This window comes from Macrobrachium rosenbergii, chromosome 7 (assembly GCF_040412425.1).
Source record: "Macrobrachium rosenbergii isolate ZJJX-2024 chromosome 7, ASM4041242v1, whole genome shotgun sequence".
Classification (NCBI taxonomy): Eukaryota; Metazoa; Arthropoda; class Malacostraca; order Decapoda; family Palaemonidae; genus Macrobrachium; species Macrobrachium rosenbergii.
The window spans coordinates 10,664,767-10,689,000 of NC_089747.1; the positions used below are offsets into that span (position 1 = coordinate 10,664,767).

Consider the following 24,234-nt stretch of genomic DNA (forward strand, 5'->3'; position numbering starts at 1 on the left):
ACGAAGCGAAACAACCACAAATAAATTAATGACTCGCCGACATAACTCGCATATTTCCCTGCAAACCACCAAGAAATAAACTTAATTTTCAAATAAAGACAAAAATTTATATCCTTTACAGTTTACAACAAACAAAACATCCACATATAAATTAACGAATCACCAACATAAACCAAAACGTTTTCCTTCGATCAAAACCCAAATAAAAAAAAATTAATAAAATAAGTAAAAAGAGAGAAACCTCACCAGCCATTATTAAGCGTTACCTCTCTCTATCCCAGTTCCCTGCTCAGAATCCCGGGGCACGAAATTCAATCTGTTTCATTGTAGGCCAATAACGGGGGCCTGGGCGCGATTCATTAAGGAGAGGGTCTTATCAGCGGTGGGTATGGGAGCGTAGTAAATCCCGCCCTAAGTGTTATTGGCACCGCGATGATTACCGAACACAAAAATCCCGGGGCTTAACTCGTCAAAGAGGAAGTCTTGTGGATTTCATTTTCTTTCCAACGGGGACTCTCGCTATTTCTTCCTTTGCCTTCTTTCTTTTCTCGCTTCCCTTGGTTCTTTTCTACTTTTTCCTTCTTATTCCCTCTCCTCTTTTCAATCATCTTCATTTCGTGATATGGCTCTATTACGTTTTTGATGGCCCTCCTATTGCAATTTCTATTGTACACTTTTTCATAACTTCGTCAGTGTTAGAAAATCATCTTTCAATTCCATTTACTTCCAGAGTTATAATATATAATCCTGCGTAGGAGAGTTTGCCGCTAATATGCATTTTATGACTTTCTATAGTTTCATTCCTGGGTCATTTTGATAATGGGAGATTCACAGATAAGAAAAACATTACGCATACATCACCAAGAGAGCTTGGGTTCGATTCCAAACCGAGTGGAAACGCTTTAGGAACGTTTCCTTAAAAACCATATTTCTTCGTTGACCTATGCAGTGAATTATGTACAAAATCGTCAGTTAACTCTGGTGGAACACACCAGCGATAATGACGTGTTAACTTCTCGATTTCATGACACTTTGAAAGCCACAAATACAGAAGGGAAGTTAATGAAAACTTTCTTCTCTCCCCAGTGGGATTCGAACCTTCTCCTGTAAAAAGAATATGGCTTTCGCTAACCCATCTTGTTATAAAGTACGGTAAAAATTTATTCCAGTTCACACTTACATATGTCTAGTGAATTCATATGCAAAAAGATGTTATCTCAATTCCAGTGGATGTCCAAGAAAACCTGTTTTTTTTTTTTTTTTTTTTTTTTTTTTTTTTTTACCTAGGTTGAGGGATAGACCTGTGAAACTTACCGGAACTGGAAATTATTATTTTGTGTGTTAACTGTCCCACATGAAATTAAGGTTTCTCAACTATGGGTCTGAGAGTCTCAAGTTGCTGTCGTAGTGTATGAGTCAAGAGTGCTATTCAGTTGGTTGTTATGTCTGTTACAACAGGAGATCCTGGTTGTTATTGTTATTCCAATCCTGAGCTGCGTCTCATTTTTCAAGTTACTAGTATTTGTACGACCTGTCCTTCTTCAGATATCATTATTTTACGACCCACACACACACACACATACACACAAACACACGCACACACAAATACAGCATACTTCTTCCATCAAAGACCCACGTGTAACACGAAAAAATTTAATTTTGCAAAGAGAAAATAAAATCACTTTCCAAAACATGCCAGTGATAAATCCGTCTGAGCTCTGAACACGGCATATAAATCCCAAACCCTAATGCGAATCCCGAAAATGGAAAAAGAGGATTAACCGAGCCTTCTCAAATGAATTTCATTTCCTCAAAAATCCACCTCTATGCAGTAGCGGCAGAGAGTGCAAATTGCTATGTATCGCCTTCAGGAATGGCGAAGATCTCAAAACTTAATTTTTTTTCCTTGAGATTTTCAGGAATTAATGAGTGCATGTTGCTTTCCTCTCTCTCTCCCTCTTTCTCTCTCACTGGATGCTTAGAATTTCTGAGAAATTATGCAATTTGTAATTACAACTCCATGATCAACGTCACGAACATAAATTTATGCCTGTTTAGCTTCAAAGGAAGTGAACTGTCTTTTATTTGATACACCAAGAAAATTATCAAATCTTGCTTCTCTCTCTCTCTTATGGATGCTTAGAACTTCAGAGTAATAATGCAATTTGGGATTACAACTCCACGAACACAAACTTATGCCTGTTCGTCTTCAAAGGAAGTGAACTGTCTTTTATTTGAAGTGTCAAGAAAACGATCAAATATTGTTTCTCTCTCTCTATTTTATCTCTCTCATTCAAACAAGCGCGTAAGTGTGGATTATTATGTTTTCCTAAATATCCATATATTCATATTTCTAAAAAAAGAAGGTTACAAGAGAAACTGCTACAGACAAAGATAGTCAAACGATAAGATCGATAAAAGCTTAACTGGTAAAACTTCTGTCAGAACCAAGTGAAGGAAATCAAACGTCAAAAAAAAAAAAACAAACGGGTAATTAGCAGTGCAACCTACAACGTGAACTTTTCATGCTTTAATAATTTCCACTTTCTGGTAAGCTTCACAGGTCTATCCCTCGATCTGATTACAAAAAAATATAGGTTTTCTTGAACTTCCACTGGAATTGAGATAACATTTTTGCATATGAATTCACTAGACATATGTAAGTATGAACTGGAATAGATTTTTCCCCTTCTTTATACCATAAAGGGTTAAGATCCATGGGTATCTTGTCTAAATCGACAAAATTTTTTGGTGGAAAAAATAAAAGAGAAATGTTCGCTTCGATCGACCGCTAAACTATATATAAATACATGTGTCTGTATATATGTATGTAAATATATATATATATATATATATATATATATATATATATATATATATATATATATATATATATATATATATATATATATATATCTAGTATGCACTATATATATATATATATATATATATATATATATATATATATATATATATATATATATATATAAACATATAAACAGTACATATGCAAGATCTCTGCAGGATCTCTACCTTTACTCCCAGGCATTTTCAAGCAAAACTTTCAAAATGCCTTAGGCTAAAGGCGAAAGATCTTGCATTCAGTTGTTTAAATTCTCCAGTGGCCATATAATTTGTTTATACCCTATGTCACGTCATTATACATACAGACATACATGCACACATATATAATATATATATATATATATATATATATATATATATATATATATATATATATATATATATATAATAACCTTGCTAACTAGATCACTAATAAGCTACACCTTTACCTTTTCCATAACGTTATCGTGACCTATTTCTTAATATCTCAAAATGACACCTCACAGTAAACGATATTTTCGGCACCTGACCTACAAACGTGTGTAGAAATCTATCTCCAAGAGTTCTCGTTGATTGGAATTTCTGAGACTGATCCCTCGATTAATACATCAATGGAACCAATAACTCGGTGCCACAAGCTACCCAATAAACAAGGCTACGATTTTTATTTCTTCCGAGAAAGAGGAAATGACTTCCTGCTATCCATCTACTTGGGCTTCTTGTATCGTGCGTTCGTAGATTTAGATACGTTGTCAATAGCACCCTAACGACCGAAAGGCTAGGCGAAGTATGACGCCATTTTGGCGCGGGAGAATTGCGCGCGAAGCATTATTGGAACGCGGGAAACGCCGCCGTTCGTCAAGATAAAAAGACCGGGAACTCCATCAAGAGCAAAATAATTGGTTCATGCGAATGTAATTCTCCCTTCCCCCCCTCCCCACAACCACCCCACCCCACCCCGACCACCAATGCCCCTCCTAAAAATGACGTAATGGGTGGGAAAACGCGAACGACTGATCGATATACGACACAAATGCGACGATAAGTGGGATAAACAAGCGGCAGGAAGCGTTATGAGCAATGGCAATGGGGGGAAATAAAATAAGTCAGCTGGGGGAGGCATCAAAAAAAAAATAGTCGCCGTCGCTGGCCATGGGCGATTACAGTGAGAAACAGTCGCTGTAAATCTGACGCCAATAAACCCACACACACGTAGATCGTGAAACTGAATCCGTTAGGGCTAAACTTTAACCTCGAGCGTTTACCGAATTGAACACAACCGCTGAATGGGGGAAATGAACTGAAATAAACAAATCTTTTAGAAAACCGGCCACATTTATACGATATTCAAAAACTTATCTCCAGAGCGTTTTGGAAAAGGACTTTCTCTTTCTCTCTATTTATCCTCTTATTAAAATGATTTAGGGTAAATCGTTTAGAAAAGCTAGGACGTTGGATTGTAATGATATCGAAGTTATCATTTTTCGTTAATCCTTAAAACAGCATTTAGTCAGAAAGATGAATGTTGCAATTGAGTACCAAACTGAAAGATCTGCTTTAATCAATTGCAAATAAATTAGGCAATGTAATAATGTCTGGCGTCTGTATGTGTATGTATGTATTTATGTATATATGTATGTAATATATACATCTACATATAATATATACATATATATATATATATATATATATATATATATATTGTAGATGCATATATATATATATATATATATATATATATATATATATATATATATATATATATATATATATATATATATATATATATATACTGTATATATATATATACAGTATATATATTGTAGATGCATATATATATATATATATATATATATATATATATATATATATATATATATATATATATATATATATATAAAACCATACCCAGAAAGAATACATTAGCAAGCACAGGTCAACCAACCAACGTTTTTCTCCTTTAAAATACCATACCGGGCGTAACATCCATTAAAAAAAAAAACACGACGACCTCAATTCCGCGAATAAGGAGATTCTCCTCCTTCTTCTCCTTCTTTAGAAACAAACAGGGCTTCTCAATTCTCATCTCCTGTTTCTTCTTGTATTTCGAGCTCCGGATTTCCTACACTCAATTACCAGGATCCGCTTCCTTCCTCGTCCGGTACACCGCCGCCTCCTCCTCCTCCTCCTCCTCCTTTCGCGTGTCCTCGCTTCCGTGGGAACCCGATAGAAATCGTCGATACGATTTCTGGTTTTGCGCGTAATTATTTCGCCAGTGCGAGGTTTTCCCTGTCTCTGTCTGTCTTTCTGTCACAGGAACCTAGCATTAACGATATTTTTATTATATTAATATTTATTATCGTGTGAGGGATTACTATACGCATCAAGGACTTGAATGAAAGATTTTTCAATCAATTAAGAATTACTCCGCATCAGTGTTTTTCTAATATATATATATATATATATATATATATATATATATATATATATATATATATATATATATATATATATACATATATGGAATATACATTTATATAAATGTATAACTGAGTCACGAAAATATGGAACGTGATGAAATATACAAATAAAGATAAAATCCACGAAGGAAAGGGAAACACTGGAGTGCTGCGAGGACTTTCAACTCTTTCGTCCTTTACTTAGCAGTCTCGTGAATTTTATCTTTATTTATTTATATAAATATATATACATATATAAATATATTGTCAGGAATATAAATATTTATGTATAAATACATATTTATGTATATATGATATATATAATATATAATATATATCAGGAAGTAGATTTAAAAACTTTTGAACCCCACTTGCAAAAATTCTATGTGCGAGGTTTGAAAGACATAATTTGCAGTTATATCCGTTCAACAGAAATTAAACAGGAGAAAAACCGAATCTTACAGATATAATGAATATATTTTAAATATTTCCATGCGATTATTTTCAACAGTCGAGAGTAAAGGGTATCGTCACCCTAAAAACCAAGCATAGTCCTGCACACATTTTCAAATACACATAACCTATAATTAAGCTTATCTACTGAAGGCAATCTATCTAACTATGAAATCTTAGAACTTGTTTGTTACCTTTCTTCATCTTACAGTAGGCTATAAGATAAATTCAAATATCACGGAAATTATATGGATAAAACTCAACAAGATAGTAAAGCCATAAACAGACATTACACGACAGGGAGAGAGAGAGAGAGAGAGAGAGAGAGAGAGAGAGAGAGAGAGAGAGAGAGAGAGAGAGAGAGAGTAAAGAAAAATGTCAAATTACGAGATGTCACTAAAAAGTGGCAGGTAAATACCCGCGGGTTTTCATTACACATTACAGAGAGAGAGAGAGAGAGAGAGAGAGAGAGAGAGAGAGAGTACAAGAAAAACTACTAAGTATAACGTGCTGCTAACAATTACTTGACAACACTGAAAAGTTATAGCTAAATACACGCAGATTTTCTTTTGAGGGCAAAAGAGGCCGCGTAAACAAACACACACACACACACACACACACACACACACACACACACATATATATATATATTTTTACATGAATAAGTTTTGCTTTCTCAGAAAATACGGTGATGAACTCCTACTTTCACTATGAAATATCTGCAAAATATTGGTAAGCGGTCGCTCAAAAAACATTAAAATTCAACACAGAGTATTTAATTACTCACCGAAAATTAAGTTAATGTAAGGCATTTTAATGCAAGTTTTAAGTTAAAAGACAAACACACAAAAAAAGCCATCACTAACTGCATCACCATCTACAGAAAAACAGGTAGAAAACAAGAAAGATGGTAGAGACCTTATGATGGCTTTTTCGAACAGGCCTATTGTAAAAGGCCTAAGGATGAGATCTTCATTTTTTCTCCCGACCTCGAATAGCTAGGACAGTTCAGGCTGGCATCGTCCACATTTGCCTAGAATAAGAAAATAAAAAAAAAATAAACAAACAAAAAAGAGGAGCCTGGAGCGAGGAGCCGGTTGCTGGAGCTCCCTTTATATTTTTCCCTATTCAATTAGGACGAGCTAATCAGGAGGATAACCACCCCCCGCCACACCCCCTTCTCACCACCTGCTTTCTGGGTTGTTTTGTTCCTGCAAATCAATCATTGCCTCTCTCTCTCTCTCTCTCTCTCTCTCTCTCTCTCTCTCTCTCTCTCTCTCTCTCAGTATCATTACCATACTTTTTCCCAGCCTCTTATACATTATGTTCTTTTTCTTCGTTATGCACACAGATCATCTCTGTCTCTCTCTCTCTCTCTCTCTCATCATCCTTTCTCTTTGTCTCTTACACATCACCTACTTTCCCCTTCTCGATCTCTCTCTCTCTCTCAATATCATCATTCTTCTCTTTGCCTCTTATACGTCGTAATATACCCTTCTCAATTTTTTTTTCTCTCCTCTGTCTCTCTTGCTATCTCTTTCGCATCACCTAATATCCCCTTCTCTCTCTCTTACGCATCACTTAATATACCCTTCCCTCTCTTTCTCTCTCTCTCTCTCTCTTACGCATCACTTAATATACCCTTCCCTCTCTATCTCTTATGCATCACTTAATATACCGTTCTCTCTCTCTCTCTCTCTCTCTCTCTCTCTCTCTCTCTCTCTCTCTCTCTCTCTCTCTCTCTGTGTGGAGGCTTCTTTGAAAATTTAGCGCTTATCCTATACAGTACAAGTGCTTGGAGAATCTGTATGCATAAAAAATAATAAAACGTAATGTGTCTACATTAATTTCTTTACCATGTATAATCCAGATAGTCTACAGGTAACGCTCTCCACGATTAGACTTGCCGTCGTCCAGCTCGTCCACTTTTTCCCATCACTGGCCCTACAGTATATTTGAAAGATCATGGTACCTTGGTCTAAGTTCGTCTCGACCCTCTCTTACATTGCCTGGTGACTTTCGACGGTATGGTTAAGATACAGTATATACTTTTCGCTTTATTCTGATAACTGGGGCCTAGAGACGTTTAAATTAGTGGTGAACAGAGAGCTCCTCTCATTTATATTTATATACATTTCTTTACCTACAGTATATCTGGAAACGATTTGCAATATAATCATAGTTGGAATATGGAATAATTTACAAAACTAGCGTTAACATTTAAAAAGAAAAATAAAGTTGCTGTTATTAAAGATTATGAAAACTGACCAAAATATTTTACAAATAAAAAAAAGAATGAGCAAATTTCTCAGGTAAATGCAGCTATCAGACCTTTACAAACCAGCACGGTTACATAGGTTGTGCCATGATGCAATTCTGGCAAACGTATGGACCGCCAGCAACCAACACACGAAAAAGTTGTTAATGCAGACGTTGGTGCATTCAAAATTGACTGCACAAAGCATTACTATATGAATTCATTATCTGACTACTTCTAGTCAGTGTTGAATCGGTGTTATTGATTAAAATGCTCTCAAAAACTTTTTAATGACCATTCCCCTTTACAAAGAATATAAATGATACAATGCTTTAGAGCCTTTTATAGAAATTTTCAGCCCGTAACCAGATTAACACCCGAACTCAAGTGGTACCCATTGATTGTTCTCTTGTAACCAAACTGACAAGCCTACTCCACGCACTCCCCAACCTGCTTGTGTCCACAACTAGCAACTAAGCTTTGCGTTCACCCAGTTAGCGGAACTGTGAATATGTACGGTAATAATAATAATAATAATAATAATAATAATAATAATAATAATAATAATAACAGATACAGGAGTCTGGGTTTCGGAATTGTTAATTAAAATAACACAGATGGTAACTGCATGCGTTTTCAATTATTACTGTTTCATTATCAAAGAATGCAAATTATTCCTATTCGCTAACTTATAATTATGACTAATTACTTCTAAATGGATAGGATGATCCATGTTAATTATTCAATTCATTGAACAAAGACTGCATTATATGAGCCATGGCATATTAAGTTTCTACTTAATTACCTAATAATCAGTATACATCAACTACCCTTAAAGTGCACAGTAACATGCTTTATAACATTACTTCACCTAAAGTTAAAGTATTTTTGATCAGTACATTTGCATATGTACATATTATGTAATATCATCCTTTACTAAGTAAAACACAGAGAGAGAGAGAATTCAGATAAGTATAGGTAAAAAAAGAGAGAGAGTAATTCCACCACGAAAAAATACCACCACGAACAAGTAGGCAAAATGAAACTAAAACTAACTTTTATTTATTGTTTTACAAAATTAACCGGATAAATTTACATTTTATACTGATTTAATGATTATTTTAACTTCCTGGTAAAATAAACTTGGCGGTCATGACTTTACACGATTTTAAAAAACCGACCTCTGTTTTCCCACTTCCGCCATAATTTACTTAATTCCCTCTCCATCATTTTTTGTTTTTTAAAAGACTTCGGTTCACCCCTTTTCATCTACTCACCTTCCATTCTCCTACCAAGTCTCCTTTTCTTTTTCGTCACCTCCATTTTTCCCCTCATGTTCGGCATTCAACCCTGACCCTTAAAAATAGGCGCCCCAGTCCTCCCAAGTGCTGAGCCCAAGGCGTCCATGACGAGATCCCTAGTCCTGAAATTTCCGGGAAAGCGCATCAGAGAGAAAGCGTCCTAGTCTCTCTCTCTCTCTCTCTCTCTCTCTCTCTCTCATATGACCGTCCTGCTGATGACAATGAATGGGAGGCGTGGATGGAGAAGAGCGGGATAACCGAGTTAAAGGAGGACCAAAGATAGGCATATCTAGGGATATTCGGGAAATTCTCGGTACTTGTGCCATCCAGCCTGATGGATCTATGGTGTCCCAAAGGAGGACCCGGGCACAAAGAGGAGAGTTAGCAAAGTAAATGCGCAGACATATTGCCAACTTCAGTTTCAGGGTTTTAAGTAAACTTGTGAGGAAATACTATTCATGAACATTTGTCATAAAATGGAATCACTTTCATTCACATTTATTTGATACATAACTAAGGAGACTAATATAAATATATATATATATATATATATATATATATATATATATACACACACATTATATTTATATATATATATATATATATATATATATATATATATATATGTATAATATATTAGGCTCATATATAATTATTTACCATATATATAATTAATATATATATATATATATATATATATATATATATATATATATATATATTATTTACCATGAGCCAAATTAAATGAAAGTTTTGGAAAAGAAATGGAATCTGGATGACTGCGGATGACAAGGCCCCTCCCATCCACGCCAGACGGTCAGGGCATCTGGGCCTCTTCATCCAAAACAACTGCAGTACAGATGTGGAAGGGACCTCTGCCACCATTTCATTCCCAGGGAACCTTCTCTTCCTCTTCTTTATAATTCTTTCGTGAAATTCTGAGAAATTATCACTTCCTCCACTGGTTTGTCAGTTGCCATGGATCGCTCTTAACTACGTCTCTGGTTTTTTTTATAAGACGTTAATCTTTTAATTTTCATTTCATTTTACGCTTTTTACTTTACAGTACTGGGCTTTATCAATATTACCTTCGAGCGACGAAAAATGTGAACAAAACTAAATTGTTTTCATATCGTTACGTCTAGGGAGTGCATGAGGGCCATGCTTCTCTTTCCCCTTTCTAATAATTTCCATATATATTAGTTCATAAAGAATTATACTTTATCCTTGAACAATTTCAGTTTTAAAAGTGTTAATTTCTATTTGTGCAATCCACTGACAAAAGCCATACAACAAACATACAAAACAAGATCTCCATACCTGAAAATTTCTTAACAAGTTGAAGCCTCTGAACAACTCCCTCACACAATTAGTACGGTAATGGAAAAACCCTTTTAGTGACGGATTCCTTGGTGGAAAAACGACAGTTCAGAGACGTAAACTCAAAGCCATCGATCTTTTAATTTCAGGCTCTTGCGCTGATTATCTGACTGACTCGTTTATATCAACTTGGAGTCAAGACATCGTAAGTCATTTGTACCTTACACTCTTAGTGAAAAGATGGTTTAATTGAGCAGGAATTTTTGGTCTCTTGCTAATGGATAAAAAAAATTTAGAAATTGAACCATCGTAACAATATCGCAAAAGATTTATAACCGGAAAGATTCTTATCCAGAACTGATAACAGGAATCCTAGGAATACATAAATCCAACGCAGTACCTGGGTTCCTAAAGAAAATTATGTGCACCATGAAACAGTAAAATAAGGGATAACGCTACCATATTTACGGAAGAAAATGAAGGCACCATGCTGTGAAATACCTTATCTATGCGTATTTTTCGTCTATACATGCACAGAAAAGAACACATAACAATGCGAAATTACCTACTGTCATCAGCTGCAACTAGGCTATTAGGGATGATATCTGTTGCGTTATTATTACGAAGTTCTTTCTCTGTTCTGTGTGTGTGTGCCTGTCTGCATAAGGCCACGAGGAAGAAAATTAGTTTTCTCTCTTTCTCCCTAAGCGTCTGTTCACATAAAGCAAGAGGAATGAATTTCAATCTTTATCTGACTGTTAGTTTGACCATCCGCATGAGTCCAAGAGGTGTGAAATTCCTTTTATTTTATGATGTCATGAGGTATGATATTCCATCAATTCTGTTTTTAGTTTTCTGTAAAAGAAAACTATTGTGCATCCGCACTTTATTCTGTCCGCCCTCAGATCTTAAACACTACTGAGGCTAGAGGGCTGCAAATTGTTATGTTGATCATCCACCCTCCAATCATCGAACATACCAAATTGCAGCCCTCTAGCTCAGTAGTCTTTATTTTATTTAAGGTTCAAGTTAACCATAATCGTGCTTCTGGCAACGATACAGGATAGGCTATACAGCATTATACCGAGATCACCGAAAGATAGATCTATTTTCGGTGACCTTGATTATACGCTGTAGTGGCTGTACAGAAAACTCAATTGCGCCGAAGGAACTTAGCCGCATTTTATATTTGTTTACTTTCAGCCCTCATGCAGCCAAGAGCTATGAAATTCCTTCTATGTCCATTTGCTTGTCAGTTCGCATGAGGTCACTAAATTTTAAACTCCTTTTCTCTGTCTGAATTTTGTGGCTTTCTCTCTCTCTCTCTCTCTCTCTCTCTCTCTCTCCACATGATGGCAATAGGTATGGATTTGTCAGTCTGTACATAAGAGGCCACTAAGAATGAAATTCTTTCTCTCTGTCAGTCTGTAGGAAACCAAGAGTTATCAAATTTCCGTTTCACTGTCTGCGTGTCTGTCCACAGGCCAGACGGTTTGAAGTTCCTTTTTCCCACTTTCTGTCTGTCCATTTTAGAACATGGGTTATCAATTCCACTTCTCTTTGTTTGCCGTCTGTCCATATGAAGCCACTTGGTATGAAATTATTTTTGAGTCAGTTTGCCTTCCCGAATGAGACCTCGAGTTTTGAAATTGCTTCTCTCTCCGTCCGTCTGTCCGCACGAGCAGAAGTGTTATCAAATTCCGTTTCTCTCAGTCTGTTCATATAAAGCCACTGGTTGCGAAATTCTGTCAAGCTTTCTGTCCACAAGAGGGCACAAGGTATGAAATTCTTTTTTTTTTTTTCTATTTCCTCTCTCTCTCTTTGCCTGCATGAAGCCTCGAGGGGGATCCTTTGCTCATTAGGAGAGGAAAGAGTTAGTGAAAGGGCGGCGACTCCCAGTCGTGGTAATACCTTCTCTCCAAGGAAAGCTATCGCAGACAAGAGTAATTTGGCCTCGCAATACGGGCCACCCAGTACAATTGCTCCGCTGATAGTATGCCCCCAAGATCTCTCTCTCTCTCTCTCTCTCTCTCTCTCTCTCTCTCTCTCTCTATTGACATTTCAGTTCTTTTCCCTTTCTTAATCTGACTCTTATCTCGAGGATTCGGCCACAATGCTCGGCAGTTCCGTTTATATGCTGTGTTCACTATCTTTCATTTCCTTTCAAAGACTTTGCTGTTTTAAATTGTTGCACGATCATAATGAATCGCTATTTAATAGTTCTGAAGCACTGCAGAATTCAGAGAAGGTAGACTTTATTCTAGAAATAGATATCTCTTTACAAAATACGTATGTTTCGACATCCATGCAAACTCAAGTTTTGGTAGGATATCACCTGCGAGCATATCTAAAATATTTTTACCGGGGGGTCAGCAGCAAATGATATCTGAAACTGGACATTTCATTTCATCGGCTATTGTATCAAAACAATGCATATTTTAATTTAAATGAGAACACTTAAAGGAATGATAAATTTTATTTCTGAATGCGTGAATAATTATTTAGAAATTCATACAACAAAAATACATGAAGGATTATTTATTTTGACATATGTATTATCAGTCAAAATGTATTAATTCCTTACATTAATTTTGTTTTTTAGATGTTTCATAAATTCACAGAGCGTTGTTACATTACAGGAATATCAAGCACGGAGACACACCCACAATATACTCACAAACACTGGTATGATTACCTCCTTAAAATCGAATTCATTATACTTGTGATAAATATAGGTTAAAAGGTTCAAAACCCTAGTGTTTTCTTTAAAACTTTCATCATATAGTAAATTCAGAATAGTGTTCGTTAATATGCATATACAGTATATATACACATGTATAAATACATATGTATACATAATACTGTATATATTAACTTATTTATAATCTCTCTCTCTCTCTCTCTCTCTCTCTCTCTCTCTCTCTCTCTCTCTCTCTCTCTCTCTCTATATATATATATATATATATATATATATATATATATATATATATATATATATATATATATATATACACATACACAGTATGGAGAGAGAGAAAAGAGAGAGAGAGAGAGAGAGACATAGTTCCTATCTCACTGCCTCTTCCCAGTGATAAAAGACAGCTTCTGGTCCCGGAAAATGATCCTCGGGGAAAGAATAGCAGAGGCAAAAGTTAGCAGTCTTTTCCGGGGAGAGTCGAAACCACCTGAGAAATCAATCAGCGGATGAGGCTCTGACCCACGAGAGTCCGTTCATCGAATCCCTCTCGCCTACGGAAAACGACTTTGGATTATCTACAAGACGAAGTGAAAAAAAAAAAAAACGTTTTCGACCACAACGGAGACGAGACAAAGAAGAAGGAAACAACAATAAGAACAAAACAACAATAACAGCAATAGGGTCAATATCACCATACGAATGAAATGACAACAACTAGACCAAATTCCCTAATATTCTTAACCCATGACTATCAAAGATAGTTCCAAATTAAATAAATGAATATATATACATACATATATATATATATATATATATATATATATATATATATATATATATATATATACATACATACATACATTTTCGTGTCCTTTAAGAGAGACTTGTTAGGTGTTTTTCGTAATATATATATATATATATATATATATATATATATATATATATATATATATATATATATATATATATATATATATATATATATATATAATGTATATATCAAAAACAAACGTAACAAAGAACCCTTAAAGACCACGGAGAAATATTCCTTCTTCACTAAAAGATTTCCACTTCATGCGTTTCATATTTCCTGCAGGCAAGAAGGCAGCAATAATGCAAACCCGTGCATGAATATAAAAAAAAAAGGAAAGAGAACGACCGACACAAAACTGCTTTCCGGGCAACGCGCAAATAAACGCAGCCCGGAGACGACGCCCCAAGGGACGGAGGGGGTGGGGGGAGGGAGATTCCGATTTTCCCCCTTCAAGACTCCATTCAAAGATTTCGGATTAATCACAATTCGGAATTCATCTCTCGAATAAACGTTTAAAATGCCTCGATCTCCCGAGATTGCCTTTCTCTCTTCATCCAGAATCGACCAGCAGCGGCCCGAGCGCTTATTTTAGTCGATTTCAATTTAAGCCGTTTCCGGGCCATTTTGTATTTTACATTAACCCAGTTTTCCTTTCCCTTTTTCGGGCCGCTTTTCTTTATGCTGCATATTTATATGTATATATATTTGATTTCCGTTAATGGAATTTCACAGTTCGTATAATCCGGTTTTTAAAATCGTCATCTTAATGGCTTTTTTTCCATGAATACTTTTTTTTGTCACAAACATTTTTTGGATAATTTAGCTACTGAAAGTTTTATGCAAATAATATGGTTGTTCGGTTCTTTAGTAATGTCTCTAGCCAATATTCTCTCTCTCTCACTCTCTCGCTCTCTCTCTCTCTCTGTCTCTCTCTCTCTCTCTCTCTCTCTCTCTCTCTCTCTCTCTCTATATATATATATATATATATATATATATATATATATATATATATATATATATATATATATATATATATATATATATACACACTTCATTTTCTGTATTAAAAACAGCAATATCGACACTTAGAGTTAATACCAGTTAGAAAAAACTGTACACAAGGAAACCACAGAACAATTACGGAAAGGTTGATTAAAACCACTCACAGACAATTAATGCAACATGACAGACGGAGGCTACGGCTATTCCTAACTAATTAGCAAATTACTGTTGTACTTTACCACCGACAATTCTACAAATCAGAAACTACCCCAAAAAGGATTAAGAAACGGGAGCTGAATCTAACCAAATAACACAAGGAATTACCAAGGGAAGATCTGGAATTAAACAAAGATGCTGTTGAATCTTTGAGATCCATCCTTGAGCCGCAGACACAGACATACAGACAGACAGACAGACAGGCAGGCAGACAGAGAGAGAGACAGACAGACAGACAGGCGGACGAAGGAACAGGGAGGGAGTTTGCATGTAATTCGATAAGTCCCTTCCAACGCATTGTCTTTAATGAAGGAGGCAGACTGGAAGACGGCTCGCATGATCGAAGCCTTAACAAAGGAGAAAGGGTGATAAGGATGATAATGACACAGAGAGAGAGAGAGAGAGAGAGAGAGAGAGAGAGAGAGTTCGAGGAGATATAACATGTGTAAGAGACAGAGAGAGAGATGATGATGAGAGAGAGAGGGGAGAGAGAGAGAGAGAGAAAGTGTAAGAGAATGTTCAGAGATATAAAGGTATGATGTAAGAGACAGAAGAAAGGATGATGGAGAGAGAGAGAGAGAGAGAGAGAGAGAGAGAGAGAGAGAGAGAGAGAATGTTCGAAGGGGAGATATAACGTATGTGTAAGAGACAGAGAGAAAGGATGATGGAGAGGAGAATGTTCGAGGGAGAGATAACGTATGTGTAAGAGAGAAAGGATGATGGGAGAGAGAGAGAGAGAGAGAGAGAGAGAGAGAGATCTGTTCGAAGGGGAGATATAACGTATGTGTAAGAGACAGAAAGGATGATGGAGAGAGAGAAGAGAGAGAGAGAGAGAGAGAGAGAGAGAGATCTGTGTGCGTGACGAAGAAACAGAACGTAATGTGTAAGTGACTGGGAGAGAGAGAGAGAGAGGAAGTTAACGCTGGGGAGCCGTGGAAAATGGAAGATGATTGCTGCCACAAGGAGCGAAAACTGATCATAATGAAGAGGCTGAGGAGGAAGTCGTGAAGGAAATCGTGAAAGGGAGGAATCAAGGCGCGAATGATGGAGACGTCCAATTCGCGTCGTTAGACAACATGGAAACGTCCAATTTATTCTATGATATTTCTGAGATAACAATAACAGCAGTGATCAGTTTGACAAATGAAGGGAAATCATAAATAAAGAAGTGTAGGGAAAGGAAAAAGACATTGAAACAATAACCAAAAGGAGCAAGATTATCAGTAAAATACCCAGCATCGAAAGGATAAAAAAAAACTTTATAAAAATATTGAAAACATCATTGATGTCCGGAAGAATGTGCCAAATAACGTGATGGTAAAGTAAGGAAAAATTAAGTAAATCAAGAAACAATCGTAAATTCAGAGAGAAAAAGATGATTTTTTCTTGTTTTCAGGAACCACAAGTTAAAGAAATGAAGTTCAAAGTTTTGGGAACAACGGCAGTTCAATTATTGGCCAGTGTAAAGGATTCCCGAAATCCCAGTAACGATAAAGCATATTGGAAACTTCAAAAGTGATAACTAAATAGAACAATACTCTTCGTAACGTATGCATAACTTAATCGCCTCGAGTAGGACTAAATGGCTGCTAGTGGACACTTCTAAACCATCTAAAATCATAATAAGGTCATTGGCAAGGATGCCTACTGTAGGCGGGGGCTACGTATCCATTCTCCCTTTTTCGGCTCAGTTGGTTGCACATAGTCCAAAAGTCCACACCAGGCCTTTTTAATCATTTTACCACCTTTCCACACCTAGTGGCTTAATCTAAACCAACCTACATTGTTGCTGTGCTAAAGAGAGAGAGAGAGAGAGAGAGAGAGAGAGAGAGAGAGAGAGAGAGAGAGAGAGAGAGAGACGATGTTCTGAACAAGGAAGTTTCAGAAATGTTTTCAGAGACAATACAAAGTTAGCTTATATTGAAATTTACTTGTTTACCCAGAATTGTAAAATTAACCTTGAGTATAGACAATAAAATTTTAGTCACTGAATTAACTTTCAATAAAGAGAAGGAGAGAGAGAGAGAGAGAGAGAGAGAGAGAGAGAGAGAGAGAGAGAGAGAGAGAGACAAGCTCCGCTAATAACACTCCTCTTTCTATTCACATGCAAATTATCATTCCCAATGAAGAGTATTTAAGGCTCTATTCAACGTAATGAACCAAAATCAACAATTATCATAACCGATCATAAGATATGCTACTCTCCTCCTCCTCCTCCTCCTCCTCCTCCTACTACTACTACTACTACTACTACTACTACTACTACTACTACTACTACTACTACTAATAATAATAATAATAATAATGTAATGATATAAAAAAACACTATCAACAATAAATTCATACTTCAGGACACATGTATTGACTTATGCTCAGATTTTCACGGCAAATTCACTTTATTTAAACGATCACGTAGCCATACTTTAACCTCAACTACACTTTTCTTCTCCCAGTACTTCAAAAGGAAAAGCTCACTATATCAAGAACTCAGCGCAAATGTAAATGCAACCACATTACCACACACAAACTCATACGACGCACACGTAGAGCAAATGAAAATAATTTTTTAAAATGTGTTTTGTGTTAATGATGTACCAAAAGGATGGAATAATTGCCAATTAACATGAATACCAAATTTCTTTGGTAATTGCTTGAGAGAGAGAGAGAGAGAGAATAGAGAGGAGATGTTTAGAGAATAAAAGAGAGAAAGACCAGTAGAGATTCAAATAGGAGGAGCATGTTTAATTAATAAATGTCACTACAAACCAGTACAGTAGAGAGAGAGAGAGAGAGAGAGAGAGAGAGAGAGAGAGAGAGAGATTCCAATAGGAGGAACATGTTTAATTTATAAACGTCACTACAAAACACTAGAGAGAGAGAGAGAGAGAGAGAGAGAGAGAGAGAGAGAGAGAGAGAGAGAGAGAGAGAGAGAGACTAAGTAGTATCCAAAGACTAAAGAATTCAGATTTTATTCTTCCGTCAGAATCAACCACGATCCTTCGGACTGGAAAATTACAAGCTTTGTTTATATAGCCGGAATTCCTGATTCTAAAAAAAAAAAAGAGAGAGAGAGAGAGAGAGAGAGAGAGAGAGAGAGAGAGAAGAAACATGTAAAATTAATAACTCTCACTATGCCAAAACAGGAGCGAGATTCTATTCAAATATGGACTTGAAAGAAATGATAACACCACACAGGTAGGGGCGATGGAGGAGGGGGGGTTTGTTGGGGGGAGGAGACCTTCCAACTCCGAGTAAACAAAAAAAATCATTTCACTTTTATTGGGGAGATACAACTCCCTTCAAAGGAAGCAAAACACTCTTAAAAGGGGGAAGCAAACCCATCGGGCTTCCTTTAAGGAGAAAAGACTTCGGTTGTTTTCCTTTTTCCCCCTCGCTTTCTTAATCCGACTTTTCCTCGGAGCTCGGAATCCTGTACGAGAGGAAGGGAAGAGTTAGGGTGCGGTTCCTTGAAATAATAGAATAGTATTTTGAAATTAAAGAAAATTTCTTAAAACATTTTTGATGCAGATCAGAAGTACTTGCCTAATAAGAAGGAAATGTTGCACTGGCATATATGACGATGGCATTTGAGAAGTGAGGATTTATTGAATATTTCAATACAAAAGGCAATATTTACACAAACGAACCAGAAGAAACGCAGTTTTACGTTCTTAATCTAAATAATCCTCGATTCATGGGAAATATTGTACGTTAGTGCTTTAAGTACAAGTTAAATAAAGGATACCGTGCAACCACAAAACCAATATATTTCCTTGGCAAACAATAAACATCACAGGGTTGTGCAGTATTGGAAGATGGCAAAATTACTGAATCTATTGTTGACATTCTTATTACCCAGAAATGGGATTTCAAAAGAACAATAAAATTATTACCATCATCATGAACGGTTGCGTCATATTTCCCATATACGAGGTTAGACGTGAAAGGAGTTCTTTCTTTTTTTTCCCTTCTTTCAATCTTCAGCTGAAAACCCTTATGGACAGAGTCAACAGACTGTAAACCCAAGAGGGTTCCTAAGGGAAATCGGCCTGCAGAGAGAGAGAGACAAATTATAGGAAAAGTTGATAAATAAATAAATATAAGGGTACAGAAAATAAACCGATACTCCTGAAATTCAGGAGACGTCAGCAGAGAGTTAGGAATAAATTTGCTCCTCGCTTACATATTTTCATTTTCAGTCTGAATTCCCACATGGTACAGAGCTTCATCTGTGCTGCGTATTTTGACATCTAACATGTATTTTCTCTGAAAAGCTCTAATGACTATTGGAGAAGAAGTCACGACGTTCGAAATAAAAAGAAGATTGAATTTGGAAATCACCGTAAAACCTGAGAGGCAATCAAGTGTGAGGAAAAAGTAAACTGAGCTTTTCCAAGGAACAAATTAGTTGTTTGTCTCTGGCAGAATTATAGGATGTAATTACTAGAGAGAAGAACGAAAATCGAGAATTCCACACGAAAGAAAAAATCTTAGAATACTCTTTATTCGTAAAAAAATACTGTAAATTTTCATCACGATTAAAATGATGGTGGAAAGTGTGTGTGTGTGTGTGTGTGTGTGTGTGTGTGAGAGAGAGAGAGAGAGAGAGAGAGAGAGAGAGAGAGAGAGAGAGAGGTCAATGTTTTACACAATTAAAATTGAGAATGTTTATTCATCATATTAACAAGAAGAAATTATTTAAAAAATTTATCAACTAATTAATGATGTAAAAAAAAATCAATATAAGAAAATTATCAATCATTTAAAGAAAATTAATAAAGTCCATTTCCACTTTCCACTGAAACTGAGAGGTGTCACCAGTCATTCAAATGAGCATCCCAGTTAATATTGGGAACTTATTAAGATCCTCATGCAAACTATTTGAAAGTCCATTTCCATAAATTGTGATAAATTAGCTGCATGAAGGTGTGCCTTAGGGCCTGATGAAGCCACTGTGGTTTTTGGGCCCGCTAACTGAGGGGTAATTTGTCACAGTTTGTCGTATGGACATACTCTTGAAAACCAACTCCGCCCCACTCAGTTAATGACATGCCCAGTATTTCTAATATGTAGGAAAATTCCGAACTCTCCGAAGGTAACGTACTGCCGTGTACCTACATAGATAAAGGTTTTCCAGTTCTGAGCGAACTATGGATTTGGGATAATGGAAATGAAAGGATTATTAGAACTGGAGTTACATGTTTTCATCGGCATTTTGTTGGAACTTACTAAGCTTTATTAATAGCCCTCTCTCTCGATAATGTGTGGTGGATAGAGCCTTCTTATTTCTTTATAGATATATATATATATATATATATATATATATATATATATATATATATATATATATATATATATATATATATATATATATATATATATATATATATATATATTTACTGCATGCATGGCTGTGTAAGGTTCACGTAAGCGTTAATGTGAACATTTTTGTAAGGTTCATAATGAACGCTGAAGTACATGTGGTGTCCATCGTTTATTGTCTCTAATCTTCTCCATCTATTCTTATTATCAAGGATAAACCTGAAGGAATGTGGACGTGCATGACAAGGAACCGCCTCTAAATTACTTTATTAGCGACACAAAATCATTCACCTAGAAATACCCATGGGCGGCTTGTGGTTGCTGAAATGGTGAGCACAACACTGCATCAGTCTGCAATGAATATCCAGGTGTCTTCAGAGAACGTTCTCCCCTCTGCCAGAGAAAATCTTGCTTCAAAACGCCAAGATTCACTGGAGTTGAGGATCCTATCTTGTGAAGCGCCATGGAGATTTCTGTGACCTGTAAAATTTCTTTATTGATTTTTCCTTGTTTTGGGGGTTTTGTTTTGATCTTTGATTTTTTTATACTGCGCTCACCTGTATATTGGGATTTAGTTCCACTCTAGATCTACTGCAGCCCTGATGATGGCCACGAGTAAAACGGTGAAACAGCTGTCGGTATAGGAGAATAACATGAATCATAGAAACGATTCTTCAACTTTTCCCGCAGAGTTTTAACCTTGAGTATGAGGGAAGTATTATCTTCAAATAGTGGACGCCACATGTGCAACAGCAGTAATAGGAACATAACAAGAGACACCAAACGTCCACATCCCATCCAACAAAACCGTTCAATATTTTCAGTTTTCATATTAATACATCATTTACTATACCAATCAATGCCATGAGTAACTTCCGTAATTGTATTTAGACCATTAACCTGACACTGCATCAACCTCGCGACCGAATAGCTAAACCACGTGGGATGGTTTCATTTATGTCATTCTGACAACTTTTATTAATCCTGTCGTATTCTGCCGTGCTGTCCTTTTCCCTTTATTTTCCATACTCCAATTAAAAAAGATTCAAACGGACATATGTCATGGAAAAACATTCATATGCAGCATAAACCTCTACGATAGGTATTACCTGTCATGTTTTCAGGTGCGTCAGAGACACCTAGGTAAATATTTTTGCCGTATCTATAAAATAGTTATCGGGATATTCACCTTTCATTTTGGAGAATAATCTCACATTTTTGAGAAAAGTGGCTTAGGCAGTAAGTTTAAAAATCACTTCGAAATACTGAACGTATTGCTTATTTTACAAACAACTAAAGCAATAACTTCCATTTAGCCACTTCATATACGTATCAAATGACATCCAAATAACATGCTTATATGTATCTATTTCAAAACAAAGCTCTTAAATCAGCAAAGTAATGCAGAGGATGGCAACAATACTGAGACACTGTTGAAGGGATGGTGAACGAGTTTATTAAAAAAAATGCTCACTTCAAATATTTTTTTTTCATAAAAGAGTGAAGCAATCATTAGTAATGATCCTTATCAATGTATCTGCTAATTTTTTTTAATCTCTTCCTGTTGCTAGTTATACTTTAACGTCTGTCTGACGTTCAAGTTTCATAAGAGTTAAGTCCTGTTTGGCGAGAGATCCTGAAGAGAAGAGGGATGAAATTCAAATCTATTTATTTATTTATTTATTTTGTGGAATAAGACATGACAACCTGCCACGAGTTTACACTAATGTCGGTAGCAACCCCCAGAGAAAAGAGAAAAGTTGAGCGTATAAAGTGGTCCCTGCCTTGCAAGAAGACTTACCGGTCGAGTGTAAGCGCCAAAAGATTCCATTAACGCCCGAAAGCCAAGAGAGAAAATAGTGAATATGACATTAAAAAACATTACAGCAGAAACTAAAGTTTCTTTTGCTAAAGCAATGAATCACAGTGTGGCCAGAGAGCCATAGGAGTGAATGTAAATATGCAAATCTCAAAATAATTAGTTTCCCTAAAACCACCCGCTCTTCAAGCTCCACCTCTCTCTCTCTCTCTCTCTCTCTCTCTCTCTCTCTCTCTCTCTCTCTCTCTCTCTCTCATCTAAGTAAAATTTTACTAAATTTGCACTTCCCCCCTCTCTCTCTCTCTCTCTCTCTCTCTCTCTCTCTCTCTCTCTCTCTCTCTCTCTCTCTCTCTCTCTCATCTAAGTAAATTTTACTAAATTTGCACTCCCCCTCTCTCTCTCTCTCTCTCTCTCTCTCTCTCTCTCTCTCTCTCTCTCTCTCTCTCTCTCTCTCTCTCCGTCAAATTTGACTAAATTTGTCTCCATTCATTTCTTTTGTGAAGGTAAAAAAAAAAATTCATTAAAGGCCTCATGCATAAAATTTGCCAGGTCCGAATCAAACGAGGCTCAGTGGACCACGAGTTACACAAAATGATGCTCGCACCTAAATGGACGCCATTTGCCATAAACGACAGGCATTTGGCAGAATCTTTCATTCGCGTAATTTAACCCAATATCCAGTCCCACTCCACACACTCATTGTCACCCCTATCGATTCTCTTTTGACTTGATCCCCTTGAAACAACTGGCAATAGGTTGTACCAAAACCAACACCTGCGTCAACAAACAATTCGGGGTCCGATCAGAACTATCTGACTATTTCGGAACATTTTTGCATACCTGGATCATTTCGATTCGCGTTATGATTACCGTGTTTACAGTAAAATAAGAAGCAAAGTAAATCCATAAAAAGGAATTTTCACTTCTGTCAAAACACCCAGGTATAGTTTTCGTAAACATTTCTTATTACGAAAACATTAAATCTGTAAAAACTATCATATCTGTTATGTAGAGGGACCAACAACGCCTAAGATTCTTCTCCTAAGAACACCCTCAAATTACGCTAATGTTCTGCTATTCTCAGTCGGATTAGTTCAGAGGAGTCTGTACTGGTTTTAAGAAAGGAAATGAACATCGAAACGTTCATAATATTTATACAACAAACGCGGTAACGTTTACAGCCTTAAGACAACAATGGAGAAAATTATGAACCGTTTCCCACCTAATATTAATGCAAACACGTTAAGCGATCTTTGAACGCATGTAAGTAGCTTAATCTTTAAAACGTATTCAACTTTGGGGTAACGTAAAACGTTAACAGAACCCTGCAACGTTTTTCCCTTTAAACTTAAGAACGCAACCTTACGTGGAAATGTTTTCAGATAACATAAAACCGCAAGGGAAACCCCGACAAAACAAGGCAGACCTACAAATCCTGCTCTCGCTCGAGCGTTTGTTTTCAAAGGCTACGCGCTAATATATTCTAGATTCGTCGTCCAACTGAAGTACAGAGAGCCGACAAACCTCGTTTCGCCAAAGTAATCTGATTTTCATGATGCCTTCCGCCGTCTCTGTCGGCTCTCTTTCTCTCAATCGCAGTTCTGTTTCCCTGTCTATTTACAGTTTCTTTGGGTGCTGTTCACATCCTCGTCATTTTAGGTGAATTTGTTATTATTTTTAATACTAAACAGCTGTTATTATTATTATTATTATTATTATTATTATTATT

The 24,234-nt window shown here is 36.2% G+C and overlaps 1 protein-coding gene across 3 annotated transcripts in view; it reads right to left on the bottom strand.

Annotated features, from left to right (window-relative positions):
• The window catches only part of LOC136840123 (uncharacterized), a 697,102-nt gene that overhangs the window by 399,025 nt on the left and 273,843 nt on the right, over positions 1 to 24,234 (bottom strand). Inside the window, exon 2 of one of the 3 annotated variants that reach the window (XM_067106520.1) lies at positions 6,675 to 6,789. The exons of 1 other annotated variant lie outside the window; for it this stretch is intronic. The gene's annotated coding sequence lies outside the window, so the exon portion shown is untranslated. Of the gene's footprint in view, positions 1 to 6,674; positions 6,923 to 24,234 lie in introns of those variants that run through there. One more of the 3 variants, XM_067106521.1, reaches the window with a different exon arrangement.